This window comes from Pezoporus occidentalis, unplaced genomic scaffold (assembly GCF_034315485.1).
Source record: "Pezoporus occidentalis ecotype Australia unplaced genomic scaffold, CSIRO_AGI_Poc_V1 ctg3, whole genome shotgun sequence".
Lineage (NCBI taxonomy): Eukaryota > Metazoa > Chordata > Aves > Psittaciformes > Psittacidae > Pezoporus > Pezoporus occidentalis.
This window is the reverse complement of record NW_026914940.1, coordinates 16,432,933-16,454,689: the sequence shown is the minus strand read 5'-3', so window position 1 is coordinate 16,454,689 and position 21,757 is coordinate 16,432,933.

Sequence of the window (21,757 nt, the reverse complement as noted above, 5' to 3'; positions counted from 1 at the left end):
GTTTTTTACATTCCATCCAGGAAGGCATGTTAAATACCAGTGTAGGTTTTTGCAGTACTTTTTTCTTTTGCAGTTGTTTTTTTTCCTGGAAAAAAAATGTTAGGTTTTCTGTTTGTTTGTTTGTTTATAAATACTGTACTGTGTGATTAGTACGGTATATATATGTAAGTATGATCTATAATATATATATAAGTATGTATACTGCATTCTATAACACCAAATTTCTGTGCTCCTTACCACCAAATAGGAGACTGAGAACAAGGAGTCTTACAGAATGTTTGGCTTAGAAGGGTCATTTAAAGATCATCTAGTTCCATTCCCCCCTGCCATGGGCAGGAGTAGCTTCCAGTAGACCAGGTTGCTTCAAGCCTCGTCCAACCTTGCCTTGAAGCTGCCAGGTACGACGCATCCATGACTTCTCTGGATAACCTGTGCCAATGTCTCACCATCCACATTGTAAAAACCATCTTTCTTACATCCAGTCTAAATCTACCCTCTTTAAGTTTAAAACTATCGCCCTTGTTCTTTCACTACAGGCCTTGACAAAAACCTCTTTCTTATAAACCTCCTTTATATATTGACTGCAATAAGTGGTGTGTTATTTAGGCTAGCATGCAAGCAGTGTTTTTGTTGACTGTCTGTGAATAACAGGTGATCAAGTGTCTTTTTTGGGTGTCTATTAGTATTGACCTTAGTCACTTCATTTCTTAGTCTTCCTTCTGCTTTTACAGAGTATAGGCTAAGAAATTTCATCTAACATTTTTCAGAGGGCAATTTTGGGTGTTTTATTTTGTTTTGGAGTATTTTTCAACTTTTAAAAAGGTTTGAAAGTAAGTGTTTAATGAAGAAACAGTGATCAAATGCATATGTAGGGTGTTTAGCAATAATAAGATTTTAATTTCAAGTAGATTACATCATATGTTTTCTATTAGAGTTTCAGAGCAATCATATTCAAGTTCATAAATATCTTAATATGGTCTTTTAATGCATTAGACCCAAAGACTATACCTTCAAAAATGGTGTTTGAAATCTCTCCTGCTTTTTCCTTATTCCCTGTGAATGTGGCAAATATTTCAAGAGATGGGCCCAAAATGAGTAGTGATACCTAAAGAAAGATGAAGAGTCCAGACTTTTTAATTTTATTGTGATTCTAATAAGGTAGAATAGTTAAGCAACTGTATATTTGAATGCTTTCATTGGGGTTTCATACTTAGTGAAATAGCAATTTTACTAGTCTCTATTTTCTATGCATTTTATGTGTTGTAATACCATCTATTTGAATTCTTGCCTGGGGAGCATAATTAACATTCACTGTTAACATTCACTGTAGCAGACAAAGTGTATAATAGTTTCACATAAAAACAGAACATGCTTAAATTGGAAAATAATGTGGATAGTTTGCATTTCTCTGTAATCAAGACTAAATCAAGTTCATATTTTAAGGTACCTGAGCATTTCATGCTACAGAAATGTTGTTCCAATCTACATACGGGTAAAAAAGAAAATATTACTCAGTTTTATCAATGGATTATACTCTTACAACCTACTGAAGTTACTGAGGCTAATCCATCACTAAAACAAACAGCACTGTTTCCAAAGTAAGGTTTCACCATTGTTAAAATAATTTTAAAGATATATTAATACTTGTAGTAGGCACTGATATTTTCTTCAATTTTATATCAGAATTTTCTACTACTATTTTTAATGCTCAATATTGGAACACAGCTCTCACAGATAAGGAAATACCTAGTTCTCCCAGAGAAGTGTGCAACATAAATGAAATATTACCAAAAAAAAAAAAAAGTATTTGCTCTGAAGATGAGTTATATGCTAAAGTTATTTTAATACTTATTCAAAAAAGGGAAGACAGTGAAATTAATCTCTAAAATGGTGGGTTTACTTCCATTTTTTGATCAGGGTGATCAGTGCTAGATAGGAGGTTGCTTGTTTTAATAATATATTTTATTAAAAAAAAATGTATTATTAAAAAATACACAGATTTTAACTTCAAAATTGTGATTTTTGAATGCCAGAATAGTTCTGAGCAGGGATTTTTACAATTTTTATTAATTATGAAAAAAATATACCATTTGTGGAATAATGCATTTGAAGAGTAGTCTTAGAGTCAAAACATTTTGAAGTTAAACTTCCATGTTTATATATTAAATTAATGCTCTGCTTAATGTTAGAGTTGCCTGAAAAATTGTTATATGCAAAGTTTTCATGAAGGTCTTCTCTATGTCAGCTTTCATTTCACATGTTGGGCCATGTGAAATTAAATTTTCAATAAAAGCAGTAATAGACACCTTTCTATCTCTGAACAGATATATTCAGTAATGTCTGTGTTACTATGTGTTGAATTCAGATTAAAGAAAAATTAAATTAAATTAAAAAATAAATATATGGTGTCCATGTAGCTCATGAATGTTCATCTCTTAGAGTTGTCTGCTGTAGAGACAATATACAAATGGTGTATGCTTTTATTTACTTTGGTAAATAAGGTTGTTTTTTCTTTTATTAGGTGATGTTGGAACTTGATATCTTAATTTCCTTTCCAACCCTAACTTTTCTATGATTCTGTTCTTAAAAAAAAAAAAAAAAAAAGAAGAAAGGAAGTAAAAGGGCAAGAATTGTTGTGGAAGCCATGAAAACTTTCTTGATGTTTCAGCTGACTGAAGTTTATCAGCTGAATGAAAACAGAAAATAATTTAAAGTCAGGTCAATATGAGTTACTGATAAGAAGCTGTATTATTTATTTATATATATTATTGTTGTATTTAAATTTATAGTTATTTTAGGAGCTTGGAATTTTGAAATGCATTGAAAACACGACTGGTGGATAAAAATATGCAGAATCTATAAGAGGCTGAAAGTCTTGAGAGAGTATTTGCTATTGCATAATCCTGAACAGAGTGTTGCACATAGGATAAGAGAAGACTGAATTCACACATGGACTAGATGTCTAAGCTCCTACTATAGCCATCAGAAGATTAGTTAATGTAGAGCCTGAAGTTACTACAGAAGGATGATGAAGTCTGGAATTGGGTTCATCTGAATACAGACATCTTCTAGACGATCAGCTGAACAGTGTCAAGTGTATTGACCTAGGGGTAGGATTCAGTTCCATAAATATAGCCTTCGTGGGGTATAGGAGATATCTTAGGTTATATGTGATCACTTCAGAAGATTGAATAAAATTACACATAACTAAAAACATCAGCACCCTCATGGAGAGAGAGCTGGAGGCAGTCAAGACACACCAGCTAACTCAAACAGCACTAGATGCTACAGTGGACAGTTTGAAATAAGATACAGTTGAAATGAGTCCTGTATCTATGAAGACAGACACTACATATAAACACCACATGCAATCAACTGAACATTGCTGATGGTAAAAATGTTGTGGCCATGATTTTCCAAAGGCACAGGTATGATTAAATATAAAATATATAAATATATATACATATATTATACAGTACATATATACTTTAGAAATTAGTAGAGTAAAATACACTAGCTTTCAGGCACAGAATTCTTTACTCAGGTCAGTTTTTTCTTTTTATTTTCTGAACAGAAATATGTTATTTTGTTCATGGATAACAAAGTATGGTATACAGTTGGATCAAGCAGATAGCATATGTCTGAAATATTTGGAATGTGTACATGGAACAGAACAGGGCAGGCACTTTTAAACAACACTGGATCTACAGCATAGGCCCGCAGTACCTATTTGGCTCCTGCACTAATTAAGGTTTTGTTGATTCTCTTTGATATGTGACTGGCACTTCATACCATAGAGATATAGTCTTCCTTTAACAACATCTTAAACAGTGATTTCCCTAAAGTGACAGTAGCCAGCATAGCCAACAATATCTTCCAAAAGCCGTTACTTATTATTTTGTGAGCAATATAATTACAGGTTTCAGATAAGATGACCAGAGACTATTGTCATACTGGGTTTTGCTCTTCTTCATAGACCTTTATCTTTCTATAAAGTGTAATCATGGCTAAAACTCCTCTAAACTTGGATCACGTAGTGTAACCAATTTCCCCATGTAGTGGGTTGAATCCTGGGTGGATGCGAAGTGCCTACCAAGCCATCCTATCACTCCTCCTCCTCAACTGGATAGGGCAGAGAAAATATCATGAAAGGCTCGTGGCTCAAGATAAGGACCAGAAAGATCACTTGCCCATTACTGTTATGGGCAAACCAGACTTGGGGAAATTAGTTTAATTTTTCACTGACCAAATCAGAGTAGGATAATAAGAAATAATTCCAAATCTTAAAAAACACCTTTCCCTCACCCCTCCCTTTTTCCCAGTCTTAACATTACTCCGAATTTCTCTACGTTCCCAACACCCCACTCCCCCAACCCCCAGCAGCAAAGGGAGATGAGGCATAGGGGTCATGGTCAGTTTACCATATGTTGTTTCTGCCAATCCTTTCTCCTCCCTCAGTAGGTTTCAAAGCACTACAAATATGTACATGCGTTTTAGAAAAGTAGTTTTTTAAAGGACGTTTTTCTCAGGTTGTCAGTCTTATGTGCTGCTGTCAGACCCAAGAAGGATGGAGTAAGGCTGATGAAGAGGGACTAAGCTTTCAAGTATGGACAACTTGATGGAGGAGAGAGTTGATTTTTGTTTTGAATACCATTTTGGTTTTCTTCTAAAGAGATATACAAAAGGAAGCAAAAGTGCCTACTGGTTATTGTCCTAGGGTCTTTCTAAACCTGAAAATGATATAGAAGGACAGAAAATTCAAGGGAGTGATAGATACGAACTTTTAACTGAAAGAAGTTCACTACATTGTAGGTAGCTGTCACCCAATGTGAATGAGGATTAGGTTGTCCTATGTTGCAGTGCTACAGAGCAAGGTAATTGAAAGTACGCAAATGCATTAAGCTCTGTGACACTGTCCTGCTTTAACCCTAGCTGACAACTAAGTACCATGCAGCTGCTTGCTGACTGTCCCCCAGTAGGATAGGGAGGAGAATTGGGAAAAGAACCATAAAATCTGTGGGTTAAGACCAGTCTCATAATTAAAATATAGTTTAATAATAATAACATCAAAAAAGAAAGTAACAAGGTTATATAAAACTGGAAGGAAAAAAAGCCAAACCTAAAAAAAAGCAATAAACACAAATTATGCAAAACACAATTGCTCACCACCTGCTGACAGATGCCCAGCCTGACCAGTGATTAGTCCTTCTTGAGTAACTCTCCCCAGTTTATTTACTGGGCATGACGTGCTGTGTGGTATGGAATACCCTATCAGCTAGTTTGGTCAGGTGCCTGGTGTCTGCTCCCTCCTGGCTTCTTGTGCTCTCCTCACTGGCAAAGCATGAGACTGAAAAGTCCTTGATGTAGGGTAAGCGCTACTGAGCAACATCTAAAATATCAACATTTTTCTCAGACTAAATCAAAAACACAGCCCTAGACTAGCTACTAGAAGAAAATTAACTCTATCCCAGAAGAAGCCAGGACACACATTTAGAGATTGGGATGATGTCCTGAAGTATTAAAATACATGTAGAATGGTTCTCTAATGAACTACTTCAATTTTTGCGTCATCAGGGTTGCAAACAAATATAGATATTGAACTGACTTTTCAGATCACTAATTCTATATATTGAAGAATGTTTCACATGAATGAAGCTTCTATTTCTTATTTTGGGGGTAGATGAAACATTTTTAGAAAAAAACATAATTTCTGAATCTCAGATCTTGCAAAAATTTCTTTTGGCATACTGCTTGCCTTTTTAAAACATGTTCAGCTCTGTGGCGCTGACAGTTCAATTACAAATGGTTGAGTACGTTTGGCATTTAGCTGGCATGGGAAAAATGAGACTGATTTTAGCATTTTGGGAGATTTGGAATATATTAACCTTCTTTCTGAGAAGTTTGTATGGTGTTGATTTTATCCCTATTTACTTTTCTGTTGTTTTCAGTACCTCATTTTAGCATAGAAGCATGGTAAATTCATTATTAGCTCTTTGAAGTGAACGCCCTTGGATTCATGGAATCCCAGGAGAAATCCATATGAAAATCTGAGAATGTTTTTTATTACTTTGATTTTTTTCTCTCTTCCTCCTTTACCAGCAAAACAGAAAATAACCACTTTGCTCTTTTAAGAGGATCAACTAACAAAAATCATAGAATCATAGAATAGTTAGGGTTGGAAAGGAAATTAAGATCATCTAGTTCTAAGCCCCTTGCCACGGGCAGGGAAAATGTAACAAAATTATAATATTTTTAAGGAATTTTTAAGGAAGCTGTGTACCAGGATCTGAATTTCTCAGCCTTTCTACAGATTCTAGACAGCTAAATTCCTCTTTTCAATGAAATGCCCACATTCATTCTTTTCTCACTCAGTGCTTTTTTTTTTTTCTTTTTTCATTTAAGTCAGTTCTGAATTGCTTATGCATGATTTCTTCCTTCCTATCCTCTTTTCCATCACCAAAAGAGTAGTGCAAACGAAAAATTAACCTTGAGAGAAGCAGTGATGGAAGTGATTGGTAAGCAGGTCACAAGCTATCTGTGTCACAGAGCTTCAGAAATATGTTTTTAAAATAAAAATGGAGGGAGAAATAAAATCACTCCAGATATCACTAAAACCAATTTGATTAATTATTTATGGAAATTCTATTTTTTTCTTTTTTTTTTTTTATTTTGAGGGGATAAGGGAATGTAGTTAAGATTATATCTCGGGGAAATATGTTATTAAAAACAATCCTAATATAGCTCTTTGTATTAGAAATGGTATAAATTCTCAGGGACAGTAATCTTCTACTCATTTTTAATCAAATTAAGGTAGCAGACATACAATATTAGGATATATGTCAAATTTGCCCTTTTGGGGCAGTTGTTGGGGAGAATAATGGGAGACCTCAAGAAATAATTTTCAAACTCATATTTTTTAAATTAATTTAATATATACCAAGTCCACTATGCTTTTAATGTTGACTGTTCTTAACAGAATAAATGAAGCTACAGTATCAGCTCCAGAGGAGCAAGGCAAAAAATTGTAGGACTGTTTTCAGTGAGGCTGTTTCAGACCCATCTTAGGCTCATGCTGGGACTTAAATAAACTTCGAGTTTTTGAGCCTTTGTGATCATCAAACATAGCATTCAGTAGTTTCATTAGGCTAATATTGGTGACTGCTAAATTCTCAATTAGGAGCAGTTATTAGCCTGAATCCTAGAATTCCTAATTGGTAGCAATCTAGGTGTATTTAATTTACTGATAACCTCCAAAAGATGAAATCAGTGATGTGTGATCCATGAAAATTGCTGCATATGTTGCTCTACTTCACTCAAGACACATATTAATAAAGAGAAAGTAATATTCAGATCACAAAACACTTCATAATTCTTTCTGATATAGTCCAGAGTTGCTACTATGGTGTAGTATATCACTCTGTACGGTGCTCCTGAAGTGGGGTTTCCTGTTTGTGATAAATTGCTGCAGTGAAGATCTAATCTCAAAATTGAAATGTTTCTGCTTCTACTAATATCAATATAAGTGCTGGTTTTATAGAAAAAGAAAAGTGCAACAATATGACTATTTCTCTGCAATATCCAGCATTTTTAAATTATTATGCCCTGATATGACTAAGGTATTTAGGACACTTACCCTTGCTGCTCTCATTTTCCTATCCCACAGAGCCATATCTGACCTTTGGCTGCATTTAGTTTATCTAGCATGGTTCTGTTTATAATCAGGCACTTCTTCTTTCAACTCCATCTTTGCCATCCTGACTGTCAGATGGATGTGTTTTTTTTTTGTGTTTTTGTTTTTGTTTTGTTTTTCTAATTCTCTATCCCACAGTTATTCCTTCCCTTAACATTATATTATTCTGAGCCTACTATCAGGGCAGAGCTGCTATCCATGGGAATCAGTAAAAGCAGAACACTGTCATTTTGATTTGAAATAATTTTACACCTGCTGCAGACTCAAGTAATATTTTGTCTGGAAAGGATGTCTCTCTGGCACCTTATTCCAGGACACTAAATATGTGTCGCAATCTTTGCTTTTCAGGTGGTCAGACAGTGTCTACTATTCCTATGGGTATGACACCATGATCTAATCTGACTTCAGATAGGCTCATGAGCTGCAGTTCTTGTTCTCTGAGTGCCAGCTGAAAACCAGATTTGACATGTACAGAGTTTTGCTTTTGGATCTTGTAGGCAGTAAGGATGTGCAATGACAGAGGGATGATTTATGATTTATTTGTTTGAAGGAGAATAGCATTCAGTATGTTTATGACACACTGTATTAACCATATCTGGCATTTTAGTGAAGCCTGCAGGTAGATACAACATAGCCTTGCTAAACCCTGTAATTTGCACTGTCTCTTTGGGAAGAAAGTGTGTGCTAATTCAGATTGTCCTTACTCTTTCAATATGTCACATTCTAAAGGCTGTGAGCCAGATTACTCAGATGATAAATATGTATTCTCTTTTTTAAATCTTCCTGTTCTCAGCTATGGAGAATTATATCTTCACAGCTTCAGAAGAGAAAGATATGTTGAAGAGAGTTCTGTAAGGAGCTGTTTCAGGTCTAGTCCTGTACAGTATTCAGTAATAGAAGAGGATGCAACATAAACATGCCAATTACAATTTACTTCCAAAAAAAAAACAGGAAAGGCCTACAGATATAGGAAAAAAAAAAAAGCCCAAGATTTCAAATAATTCTGAATAAATGTTCCAGAGATGAGAAAGATGCTAGTCAATGATATAACTTCAAGGTAACATATTAAAAACACTAGTTACAGAAAGACATGGAAATAATATACCTTATAAACTGGTCTGCAGGAAAGTGTTGGAATGGATCACAGTATGAAACAGGAGCCAATGTTGTGTTGCCACTGTCACAAGCATTGTATAAGCAGAAGTAATGCCACAGAATTATGTAAATATTGCTTGCGTGATGCTTGGAGCTGTAAGATTCCAGCAAGAGGAATCTGTGTAATTGTAGGCACTCAGTTCAAGAAAGATATGAACCAGTTCAAAAAAGTGTAATGGAGATTAAGAAAAATGATCAAAGTTAGCAAAACTTGGGTCTTTGAAGGAAGATAGAGGGAATTATATATATGTACACACACACACGTATAAATACAGCTATATATAAAGCATACACATGCACACACATACAAATATGTGTGTGCGTATATATATACTGTCCTGCTTTCAGCTCTGGGGCCTCCAGCGTAAGAAGGATGTGGACCTGCACGAGCAAGTCCAGAGGAGGGCAATGAACATGCTTCAAATGCTGGAGCACCTATGAGGACAGGCTGAGAGTTGGGCTTCTTCAGCCTTGAAAAGAGAAGGCTCAGGGGAGACCTTATAGCAGCCTTCCAGTACCTAAAAGGGGCTTACAAGAAAGCTGAAGAGGGACATTTTCCAAGGGCATGTGGTGACAGGACAAGGGGAAATGGCTTTAAACTGAAAGAGGGGAGAGTTAGATTAAGTATTAGGAAGAAATTCTTTATTATCAGGGTGGTGAGACACCGGCACAGGTTGCCCAGAGAAGCTGTGGCTGCCCCATCCCTGGCAGTGTTCAAGGCCAGGTTGGATGGTGCTTTGAACAACCTGCTCTAGTGGAAGGTGTTCCTGCTAAGGACAGGGAGTTTGGAACTAGGTGGTCTTTAAGGGCCCTTCCAATCCAAACCATTGTATGATTCTTTGACTTTGATTCTATGACATGTGTGTGTGTGAAAGAGAGAGAAGAGGAGATAATATGGTCTTCAAGTATATAATAAGTTTCTGCAGACGGGGAATATGCTGCATATTCTTGGTGACTACAATAGGATATAATGGACAAACCTTGTGGAGATGGAAGAAACTTTTCTGACAGTGAGGGCAGTGAACCAGTGGAATGAATGCAGAGGTCTTTGAATGCAGAGAGGTCTTTGAGCCTCCAGATGTGGCCAAACATCTTTCAGGAGTGATACAAGTACAGTTCTGTTCCAGGAGCAGGACATTACTTTTTTGTTTTGTTTTATTTTTATTTCTTGGTCTTAAATTCTAATACTACTGTACTTCTCACATGCATAATTACTCAAATATTTTGTAAGTATTGAAAACAACTCCTTTTGGACTTAAGTCTAATAGATATTGCATCACACAGGAGCAACATTTACAAGTGTGAAAGGATGTTTTCTTCCCCACACTTAAATAAGTTTGAATTGAAATAAGGGAGAATAGAGGTTTATTCCATCCATGGTTTTAACTGTAAGAGGAGTTACAGATGATCTTTTTTTTTATCACACTAGTGGTATAACTTTTCCCCAAACGCTGACAATTTTCTCATGAAAACTTCTTATTTGAGGCCAACAAAATTTTTCCTAAAAGATTTATTTCATGGCATGTAAGGATAAAAGATCAGCACTGAAGATTTTGAAAGACAGATGAGTCCTTTAAAGGCTGGTACCAGGAGACTTCTGGTCTGAAGGTAAGTGTGATCATGCTGTTTGTTCCATCACTGCCATCAGTGAATCACTGTTCCCAGAAAGCCAGTGCTTTAGCTTGCACAGTCCGCAGTTTAATAATGGCCTGAGACTGAAATGGCACTGCAAGCAACATTAAAACTGCATGTTTTAGCAATGTGTCAAATAGCTGTTGTCAAAGAGGTTATTTTCTTCAACCTGCAAATATCATGACATTTATTGTTGAGTTACAGGGTAGATTTCTTGTACATTTTCTTGCAGAATTATGACACTTTTTGTATTTACTGATAGTGTGTATTTCAGTCTGGATTTTTCCCCTTTGTCTTAAATTCCAGAAATAACACTGAGATTATTATTTTCATTTTATTCTTTTGTTGGGAGAAATATCTGGAGTTTTAAATTATGGCAAAATAACTTAGGTAGTTTATTTCCTACTACAGATGTCAGTTCTCTGTAGAAAACAACTTATCTCTGAAAAATCTCAGGGTCATAAAAATTAAGTGTATAGATCTGGTGTTCAGCTTTTGCTATGAGACTGGAGACTCATTAGTATATCAAAGCTTTCTCATAGTTTTGTTTTTTTTCTATGTAAAAGGTGACCACTTCCTGGCAATGTTCATTTATTTATCAGTATGATTCACTTAGCTAATACTTCCCTGATAAAAATACAGTACATGTTCTGTACTGATTACTTCAAATACCTCATATTATTCCCCCATCATTATTAATATCAAAAAGGAAGTGTGCTTTTTACATCAGCAGGGACGTACCATTGCAGAATATTTAAATGGAAACTTCTAGACCTATAGTCCTTGTAGTTTATAAATTATCTGTTAAAATTCAGCTTTCTCTATATATAAGTTGTAAGCTAAAGTGATTTTGTTTCATAGACTGAGAAAGTAATGTGTTATCCTTAGCTAGAACCATACAGCCATCATTAGAAACTGCTGGATTTTTTAATACTTTTTGGTTACTGTGTAGAGGCAGACAAATAGTAGTATCCACAAAATCTGGCTGTGCACAGAGCTAGATCATGCACCCAGTATTGTTTTTCATAAACAGATTTTTAGTTTTGTGAGAACACAAGCAGGAAAAACAAGGATATGGAAAGCTTAGTTTAAGTCAAGAACAATAATAATTCATAAAATTTTGTATTACTTGATGTTATCTTTTTCTTTTTTTTACTTAAAATTACTTGGGTCACTTGAGAGAGAATGATTAAAAAATAAGTACAAAATGAATGTATATTACTGATATAATCATTATAACAGAATAATATGCAGTAATAAAAACTGATATGTTTGGGTGTTTTTTAGGGATTAGTGTAATATAGAAATCAAATGTTTTTAGTAGTATTTGGAAAAAGTATATTAAGCAAAGATGTAAAATGCATATCAACAAGGATGGCTTTCTTGGAGCTGTTTCTCCAGCCTCATTTCTTGCATCTTACTGCCATAATTTACCTTTGTTTACCTTTGTAGAAGAGGTTGTAAATTGAATACAGTATGTATTTGTCCAGCTGTCTTTTTCCTGTTTTGTTTGGGTTTGGTTTGGTTGGTTGGCTTTTTTTTTTTTTATGAGATATATCTGCATTCATATTTAGTAATAAAGGAAATAATGATTATTTGCTCTGTTGTAACTTTTTGGCCTTAGCATGAATAATCAGCAGAGAAATCCACTAAGGTAGCATCAACTACAGTGGCAGTAGGATGCACTTTTTAAAAACCTGTGGTTAAGCATTTCAGGCAGCAATGCCTCCTACTATGTCTTTTTAACATAGCTGCTGCAGGGCCTTCAAGTCTGGTTTAAGTTTGTTACCAAATTGTACCTGAAGGTAAGTAATGTTATATGGAGTGCAGTTTGTGGTATCCAGAAGGGCTAAAGTGTTGAAAAACCAAAATTGATGACCAGTGGCTGGCAGTCTTTATTATCTTCTAAATAGATACAGTAAATAGGGGACTTATCATATACTGACAAATTGAGATATTTTTATCTCTAGGCTACTTGTTCCAGTTTATTCTGCATTGCCTGAAAGCCATGGCATCCAGGTGTTGTGTGTGTGTGGAGTGAGCTGTTAAAAACGAACTAATGGGAAGACTCAAGCAGACTCAGTGAAGGCAGCTCCATCATGTAGCAATACATCAATGTCATCTGCCTATTCTGGAACTAATGGTGTCACTCTAATTCAGTCTGATGGGATCATATCTTTACAGCAATTTGTTGATTTTAGTAGTTATGTTCCTGAACCTATCAAAGAGAAGGAGCATGTAATCAATAGTGTGACCAATGTAAACAGTGGGAGCTATGAAATTTATAATTTGGTCAAAGAAAGACTTTTACAAGTGTATTGTTCTTGTTTGAGTTTATCTTCTTTTGAAAAACAGAAAGCCAAGATGGAAGTGAAGTTCTCAAAACATTAAAATAATTCTATTAAATCTGTTTTCTTTCTGCTCGGCAAAGTCTCTAACAATTTAATTGAAAACATTGTCATATTCTACCAGAGGGGAGCTTTCCTCTGAACAGAACTAACATACCAAAGATTTTGCTGAAGAACCTGCATTTTATTCCCAAATGTTCAGATAAAAATCTCTCCAGTCTATGAAATCTTCAATCTGACATTTTTGTTATGTATTAACATTAAAAAAAAAAAAAAGGAAAAATATTTTCAAGGATGACTATTATATAAATCTAAAAGGAGCATTTTCCTTCCCTTACAATGGATTAAATGCAGTATATATATATATATATGTATATATAAAAAAGGTATCGTAGTTGATAACTTTTCCAAAGTATGTTTTCATAAAAAAATTCCCTTGCAAACTTCTGGTTAATCATGCAAAAGCTAAGATATCAGTTGATTTAGAAATTCTTAAATTGCCATTGATCATTACCCACTGATTGCATGAATGTCATGTCTTAAAAATGTTTCCAATTTATGAAGTAACATAATGATTCATAACAGCTTTTACCACTGAATAAGTATATCCATAAATTTCTGCTGCGTCAATGATTGTGACTGTGAGCGTCCTTGCAGTCCTAAGAAAATGGGACATTTGCCTTTAAATGTATTATAAAGAACGTTGAAAGGAAAACATTTTACACCCACAGAAGGTCTATGAGGGTGATCCAGAGCTCCCTGAAATCATTAGGAGTTTACAGAAGATTTATATTTGCACTATATCTCTCCTCTGCAGTTCTGAGTGGTCTGTTTCTCTTGTGAGCATGAATTAAGAATCCCACTGATCTACAGTGAATGTTGTTCTTGGTGTCTCCTTCCACCCTGATGCTGAAGACAGCTGCCTTGCACTTAACATAACATCGCCATACCAGGGAGGCTTTTACCAAAAATTCTAGGTGCAACATTGGAACCTTTTGCACAGCCTGATGAAACCACATGAGTAAAACAAATCTCTTTCAAATGTGCATTAGGCACTATGCTATCAGTAAGTATCACAGCTGTGTGTGCTGTCACACAGTACATTTGTACAGCTGTGATGATGAAGTGCCAAGGAACTGTCTCTAATGTTTTGTGTCTTTCCATGTCAAACAGCATGTGACACCAAATAGGTCTGCAGCACTCCTGTGATGAGAAACAATGTCCTTAAGGGGCATAATACATAAATGCCTGTGCTATGCAGTTTTACTTCTAATATAATTTACTGCTTGCTCAGTCTGCTCATGGCAGTGTGGGCACTTTGCTTCTAAAGAAAGATTTCTGCTCTTGGGGAAAATGGTATTGACTGCAGGGCAGACTTTGCAGAAATCTGAAAGATAGTTTGCAGCTCGATTATTTCTTCCAAGATCTGAACACTGTGGCAGCCATGGAATGTTTCTAGTTCTTTCCTTTTAGCTGTCCATTACTCAGGAGAGGTATTGAGTTTCCCTGTTATTCCTTTGAAAATCAGTTGGTTTTGGCACAGCTGTAGGGAGCACTGTGAATCATTGTAATATGTGACCTGTTTTCTTTCATGTAAAAGGTGAATGTTTACAGGGATTTACATAGTGAAATCAGTCAAGCAATTCACTCTTATAAAATATATGCTTTATTTTCTTTTTTTTAGGAAGTCACATTAAGTCTATGTTCCCCATTCCCTCCCTTGTTTTGGCTTTTGCACATTTTAATGGATGATCTAGTCAGCTAAAGTGCACATGATAAGAGACATTGTGAACACCGAAATTTTCCAAGTCTCCCAACATTTCAGAGGCACATGCTTGATACTTTGGTATTAATAACGTTTAACAGTGCTTAATACTAATTTCTGAATTTTAATTCCAACTGTTATTTAGTAATTACCACAGTGCTGCATAGAATAATGGATACTCTAGGTCAAGACAATTTAAAGAGCTCTAATTTTTATTTTAAGATATTAGCTGAAGGATGAATGGCTAAATATAGTAATTCTCTGGGTTAGAATTTAATTTACAAAAGACAATAAATTCAGGCTTTTTCTATCATTAAGCTTGAGATCCACAACTATATTTTTCAATATTGATCAAGGTTTATTCTTTGGAATCTTATGTGCATTAATGTTTCCCACAATTAGCTAATACATGATCACTTTGATGTTTGGGTTAAATTATCTACTTCTAAAAAAAATTCTTCCCCCCCCACTCCCCGGCAAGTTTCCAGAATTCAAGTTTTCATTCTCTCTTTTCAATATTCCTTTTATCACACCCCCTTAGGAATTTATGGCCACAGACATCGCCATTCCTAATTTTCTTTTAATAGGTTATCATCAGGGAATGTCTCAACCATCTTGTGTATTTTACAAAAAGTGTAGACTGCTTGCCCAACTGGATTCAGTTTTCCATTATCTTACTGTCAGGTAATACTTTCCACTAGAATTCTTTGATTACTGTGTCTGTCTTCAATGCAGAAAAGCTGTTTGTTTCTTACCCACTGTTATTAATTTCCCTTTATAATATTTAATGAAGAACCTTATAAAAGGCTTTCAGAATATCACATATTGGGTCATGATACATATGAGTTATCTTTATCTTGTGTTATTTTTGTTCCTTCATACTACAAAATCTTTCTAACCTGAGTAGAATTTCTCAGCACTGCAAATCTTATCTAAATTTGTGATGGTTAAATGAAGGTGAACATCAGAATCATTGCAATAGACATTAAATCTGTATGTGGTCCTTATTAAATTTAATCCGTTCTACAGAATTTACAATGTATATTCATAAGCATCAAAAGCACATAAAATCATGCAGACCTTTACACTGCTTTTCTTTTTTAGAAATATTTCAAAGCCTTTATATTTTTTTTTTCCAGTGGTTGTTACAATTCCATGGTTATCAATGCTTTAAAAAGAAAAAAAAGATAGAATAAAAATGGTGAATCATTAAAAAAAATGGAAGAGAAAACAGATTTTATGCCTATCTGTTCATAATGTTGCAATTATTTTTGGTGTATTAAAACAAGGATGAAAATTCATATTGGAAATTATATAAAAATATAATTTTTCCTTATATAAAATTTATATAAGAAAATTATACATTCTCTTTTGTAAATCTTGCTAGCACACAACAGCAAAGAGAAATACAAAAAGCTGGGGCTTAAACTTTGAACAAGACAAGAAGCTAAATATGATAGAATTACCACAAAATACTTGCTGATCATTTACCAAAAATAGGGGTATTTCCTTCTGTTTTTCCTTTTCCTAGTACCTGCTTGGGTCACTATGAGTGACACCTACAAAGAGTGTACCGCATGCCTAATATGTAGTGTCTTAATGCTTTTGTTTGCCATTTTGTCATATAAATGCGGGGGGGGCAGAACTTCAAAATGTATACTTCCTTTTTTTAGCAGCAGGAATCTTAATTTCACTCATCAATATCCATCTACAAGTGCAGCCCCACTTGTGTACTTAAGAGCTCCAGCTACCTTACTGCCAAGCTGATAACTGTGCCAGTGATGGGGTTTTGCTTGTATTTTGTGAGAGCTTCATTAATGTTTGACCAAAAATAATTGAAGAAGGAGAATATTGGCTGTGCAGACAATGTTTCTTTTGATCATATAATCATGACACTCTTTTGTCTCTAATGTTTCCTCTGTCCTATGTTTAAACTGGTGGCAGTAATCCTTAGAAGTGGGTGAAAACTGTCCTCTTCTGTCAATGGTTTTTGCCCTATAGGCTTAGCCATTTAATTACCCCAATATAAATGAGTAATCAGGGAAAGTGCCTTTGAAACAGGCAGTTCTTGTTACTTTCGCCTGAGGATTCAGACCCTGTGTCCCACCTGAAATACCACCTTTAACTCTAGGGAGAGATGCCCAGAATTTCCACCATGGATACAGTACATGTTTGCTGATGAAAATATTATCAAAATCAGTTTTTAATTTATAAAGCTCTGGATTTAACAAACTCAGCTTCAGATTTCACCTTCCTTTGGTTCTGTCATTTAATGTTTCCTAATTTATCAGCCGTATAAAAGACTTTACTACATCCATGCTCTCCAGCTCAGAGCTCTCGCTAAGAACCAGCTAATAACACTGGTAATAAAAAAGAATATGAAAGTGGGAAGGTCCAGGAATTGCGCTGTAGCATATTAGCAATACTGCTAGTAATGTAAGACAAAAGCAGTCCAGAACTAGACAATACAACCTGTATAAAAACATGTTTGCACTGAGTTTCATCTTACAGTACAATAGCAGAAACTATTTCAGTCCTGCTGATGTATTTTAAAGGAATATTCATTTAAAAATAAATTTCCTTCTTCAGGAGATAAACTAACTCATGAACTTTTGCCTCTTATCTAAAACACTATATTTTAAAACAGATTATTTCTATAGAAGTTCTGTTGGAATAGGTTAACATTAAAAACAATTATGGTGAGACCCCTGGGATTAAACAATTGAACTTTTTCCACTTTAGAATAGTTTGTCTCACTAGGCTAGCTTGCCTTTGATTAGAGTGCATTGCATCAGGAGACCATTTGTGGTTGTTCCCTTACATCATACAGAGGCAGTTCTGTTAGCTGAATTCCTGTTTCAGAAAGAATTCACATCATGAATGGGTCTAATTTTGAATGGCTCAGTCTCATAACTGTAGGTGTTTTGGATAGTCTGGTGATGACTGAACTGGGTTGTATCTCAGGTATAAAGTCTTAAACCTGCTTTATGTATTGTGGAAACTTGGGCAGGTACCAAAGGTACCTCATTCAGGTTAGTATTTATGTCTAACAGCAACTAGGAGATACTTTGACCTGTGTCTTTAAGCTATCTAAATTAAGGCCTTGGTTACTGTCTACTGTTTTTCTTCTGTTAGTATCTGTATGTGTTTGTCTGTCTTGAAGTCTGTGTAGATGGACGTTTCGTCCAAAGTCAACATATTATATAAAATTTAGAACTAATCTTCTAGAGATATAAACTGTTTCCCTGCCAAAACTAGAGTTTTTTTTAAAAACATCTGTTGAAAACATTACTAGCAGCTGTCCTAAGAAAACCTGCTTTAAAAGTATGACTATACTGTAACAAAAGAGCTTTAAAAGAACTTTCTGCATTTTTTTCTTGTATTTTGTTTTCTACATTTTTCTGTGGCATATCTAAATGAGAACTAAGCTTTTCAAAAGCTTATTTTATAAGGAATAGCCTTAAGATCCTTTGAAAAACTGTCAGTGCTTTTACTATCTATTTGCTATCCTAAGTACCTGTAAAATATGACTCCCCTTGTACTGTTAAGGGCAGATAATGCTGACTGTTCTAACAATGCTAGGTTGTTGTTGTTTTTTTTTTCTGATGGGTATCCTTAACAGGCTTTACAGATTTTTCCATATATGAAACTATGATATTAGCTGTTTAGAGTAATTATTTTGAGATCTGGTGTGTGTATGAACACCCAAATTGTCATGCCTTTAAAAATTAGACTAATATTACATCTTTAAATTTTCATCTTTTACCCATCCCTTATAATATTTCATGGTTATTTTGGCTAAACATGGGCTTTTCTGTCAACTGCACTCTATATTGCAGGCAATTTATTGGAATAGTTTACAATTTTAGAGTGTGAAATTTCAGGAAATTTGCTTTTGTGGGTAAATTGAAAAAATTACAGTAGTAAGTGCAAGCCTTCTACAAGAGGAAAACCCACTGAACAGTAGAATTCTTACTATGGTTGTGTGAGGTATTTGCCAGGCATACACTGCTCAAAGTATACTTTTTCCTTACCTGCTTTCCTTACTTACTAAGAAATTCTCTAAGTTACTGCTGGTTTGAAATAGATTTATATATGCTTGCACAAACAAAATATAGTTATCTATGACATCGTATTGATTTAATTTCTGTTCAGTGCTTTTCTGTTTTACCATTTTTGCTATGAAATTTCAAATAATTGGTATATTTAAGAAGCTCATGACCGCCATAACTACAAAAAGCATTTCCAATTTTTTCCATTTTCAGAAAAACATTCCAATGGAAATTTGCCCAGGGTTGTTTGTCTCTTGAGTCATACCGTAATTATACAGTGCTGTGCTTTAGTTCTCCACGGAGGCTAAATCAGTGACACACATTCTGGGTATATGCTGAAGGTGGTACCCCTCCTCCTGCTTTTTAACTCAACATAATTCCAAATTTGCTTTATTAACTCAGTCCTTTTTCTGAAATGTGGCTGGCTCCACAGGAGACTACACAAAGGGTCATGAGGAGGAACTGTTGGTTTAGGAGCACTGCTGACTGAACTGGTTCTGAATATTTTCATAACATTATTTTAAAATTAATAATGCCTACTACAACATGAAGGTCTGGGAGCAGAGTGTAAAGAGCCAACTGGCTCTGCAAGATGCAGCCTTGACACATGAAAGCCGGTTTGGGCTGGAGATAACTAACACAACTGAATCTGTGCGGAATAAATTGAGGATGAATAATGAGGAAACCCAAGAAATTGCGAATTTTACAGTTAAGTAAAGCAATGTGGACATCAATCAGAGCAAGTTTAGTGAAGTCAGCTTGGTTTCACTTGGCACAGATTCTAAACTGTGTGAAAGGAGCCTGTCTTGTTTCCAGGTCAAATAAAGCCTTGTATGCTAGTTATTTGTCTCTCTCAATTAAAAAGGCATGCTGGATCCAAATTGCCTCTGCATGGAGCCAGTCATGGTGCATCATTTCTGGCACAATTAGTCGACAGTCCAGAGAAAAACACTTGGAGATAGTGGAGAAAAGTAATTGAGAGCTGAATACCAACTAACTAAGAACTTAGTCTCCACCATGGAAGAAATAGGGTGTGTAACAGTTTTCTGCTATTTTCTGTAATAATAGACAAAAAAACACAATCACATAGTTTAAGATTTATATATCTCCCTGAATACTTTCAAACAATATTCCAAAATATTATGGGTTATAAAATCCAAGTATCTGTGACTGAATTGACTTTCTAAAGCACAATTATGTAGGGAAAAATTGTGAGAAGTGGGTGGAGCAGAAAAGAAAGGGAGAATAATAATGACATGGCAATAAAGTAAATACTGTATTTTGTTTCACAGGATGTCTCTTGGATAAAAACGGAACCACTTTTTCCATTTCATCAATGTGTGTTTAGGTTATTAAAAAATAAAGTGGACAAAGCCCTTGACATATAGAATCATAGACTAGTTAGGGCTAGAAAGGACCTTAAGATCATCTAGTTCCAACCCCCCTGCCATAGGCAGGGACACCTCACACTAAACCATATCATCCAAGGCCTCATCCAACCTGGCCTTGAACACTGCCAGGGATGGAGCATTCACAGCCTCCCTGAGCAACCCATTCCAGTGCCTTACCACCCTAACAGGAAAGAATTTCTTCCTTATATCCAATCTAAACTTCCCCTGGTTAAGTTTCAACCCATTACCCCTTGTCCTGTCAGTACAGTCTCTAATGAAGAGTCCCTCTCCAGCATCCCTATAGGCCCCCTTCAGACCCTGGAAGGCTGCTAGGAGGTCTCCACGCAGCCTTCTCTTCTCTGGGCTGAACAGCCCCAACTTTCTCAGCCTATCTTCATATGGGAGGTGCTCCAGTCCCCTCATCATCCTTGTGGCCCTCCTCTGGACTTGTTCCAACAGTTCCATGTCCTTTTGATGTTGAGGACACCAGAACTGCACACAATACTCCAAGTGAGGTCTCACAAGAGCAGAGTAGAGGGGCAGGATCACCTCCTTCGACCTGCTGGTCACGTTCCTTTTGATGCAGCCCAGGATACGGTTGGCTTTCTGGGCTGCAAGCACACACTGCCAGCTCATGTACGTTTTCTCATCAACCAACACCCCAAATCCTTCTCCGCAGGGCTGCTCTGAATCTCTTCTCTGCCCAACCTGTAGCTGTGCCTGGGATTGCTCCCACCCAGGTGTAGGACCTTGCACTTGGCATGGTTAAACTTCATGAGGTTTGGCATCAGCCCACCTCACAAGTGTGTCAAGGTCCCTCTGGATGGCATTCCTTCCCTCCAGCTTATTAACCAAACCACACAGCTTGGTGTCATCAGCAAACTTGCTGAGGGCACACTCAATCCCACTGTCCATGTCAGCAAAAAAGATGTTGAACAAGAACTGTCCCAACACCAACCCCTGTGTGACACCCCTCATTACTGGTCTCCAGCCGGACATTGAGCCATTGACCACAACTCTTTGCATGCAGCCTTCCAGCCAGTTCTTTATCCACCGAGTGGTCCTTCCATCAAACTGATGTTGCTCCAATTTAGAGACAAGGATGTCGTGTGGGACAGTGTTGAACGCTTTGCACAAGTCCAGGTAGATGACATCAACTAGACTAGCATGGGAGATAATTAAATATTTGCCAAATAGAACTAGTTCTGTAAACTATGTAAATCTGTAATATAAATCAAGAAACTTTCTCATGCCTAGTGATTTTACAGCTGAAGATATGATCTCAATCTCTTCATTTCTAAATAGCTTCTCAGAAATTGTGCCCGTATGTGCCAGCAAAGTACAGTAAGATAAACTCTGTAGGGAGAAATCCAACTCTTTTGAGCTATGTAAAGATGTGTATTTTATCTGGAATTGACTTTCTTCTTTGTGTAAAATCTTTTGTATTTTTTTTTTCTGTCACCAAATGCTTAGGGGCCTGCAAAGATTTTTCATACCTCCTTGAGCAGGAAGGACCCTTTGTCTATATACTGTGTCTTCTGCTGCCATGCCTCTAAAACAAATAAAGTGCATATCATGAAAAGTGCACATCAGTTTACCTCAGGCTAATGCTGAAGGATACAGTGCAAAGAATAAAAAAGGAATGTAGAAACTCTTTTTTTAGAGCACAGCTAAAAATTTTCTAAAAACTTTAAAAGTTATAATAATCTTTGATGACTGTCAGA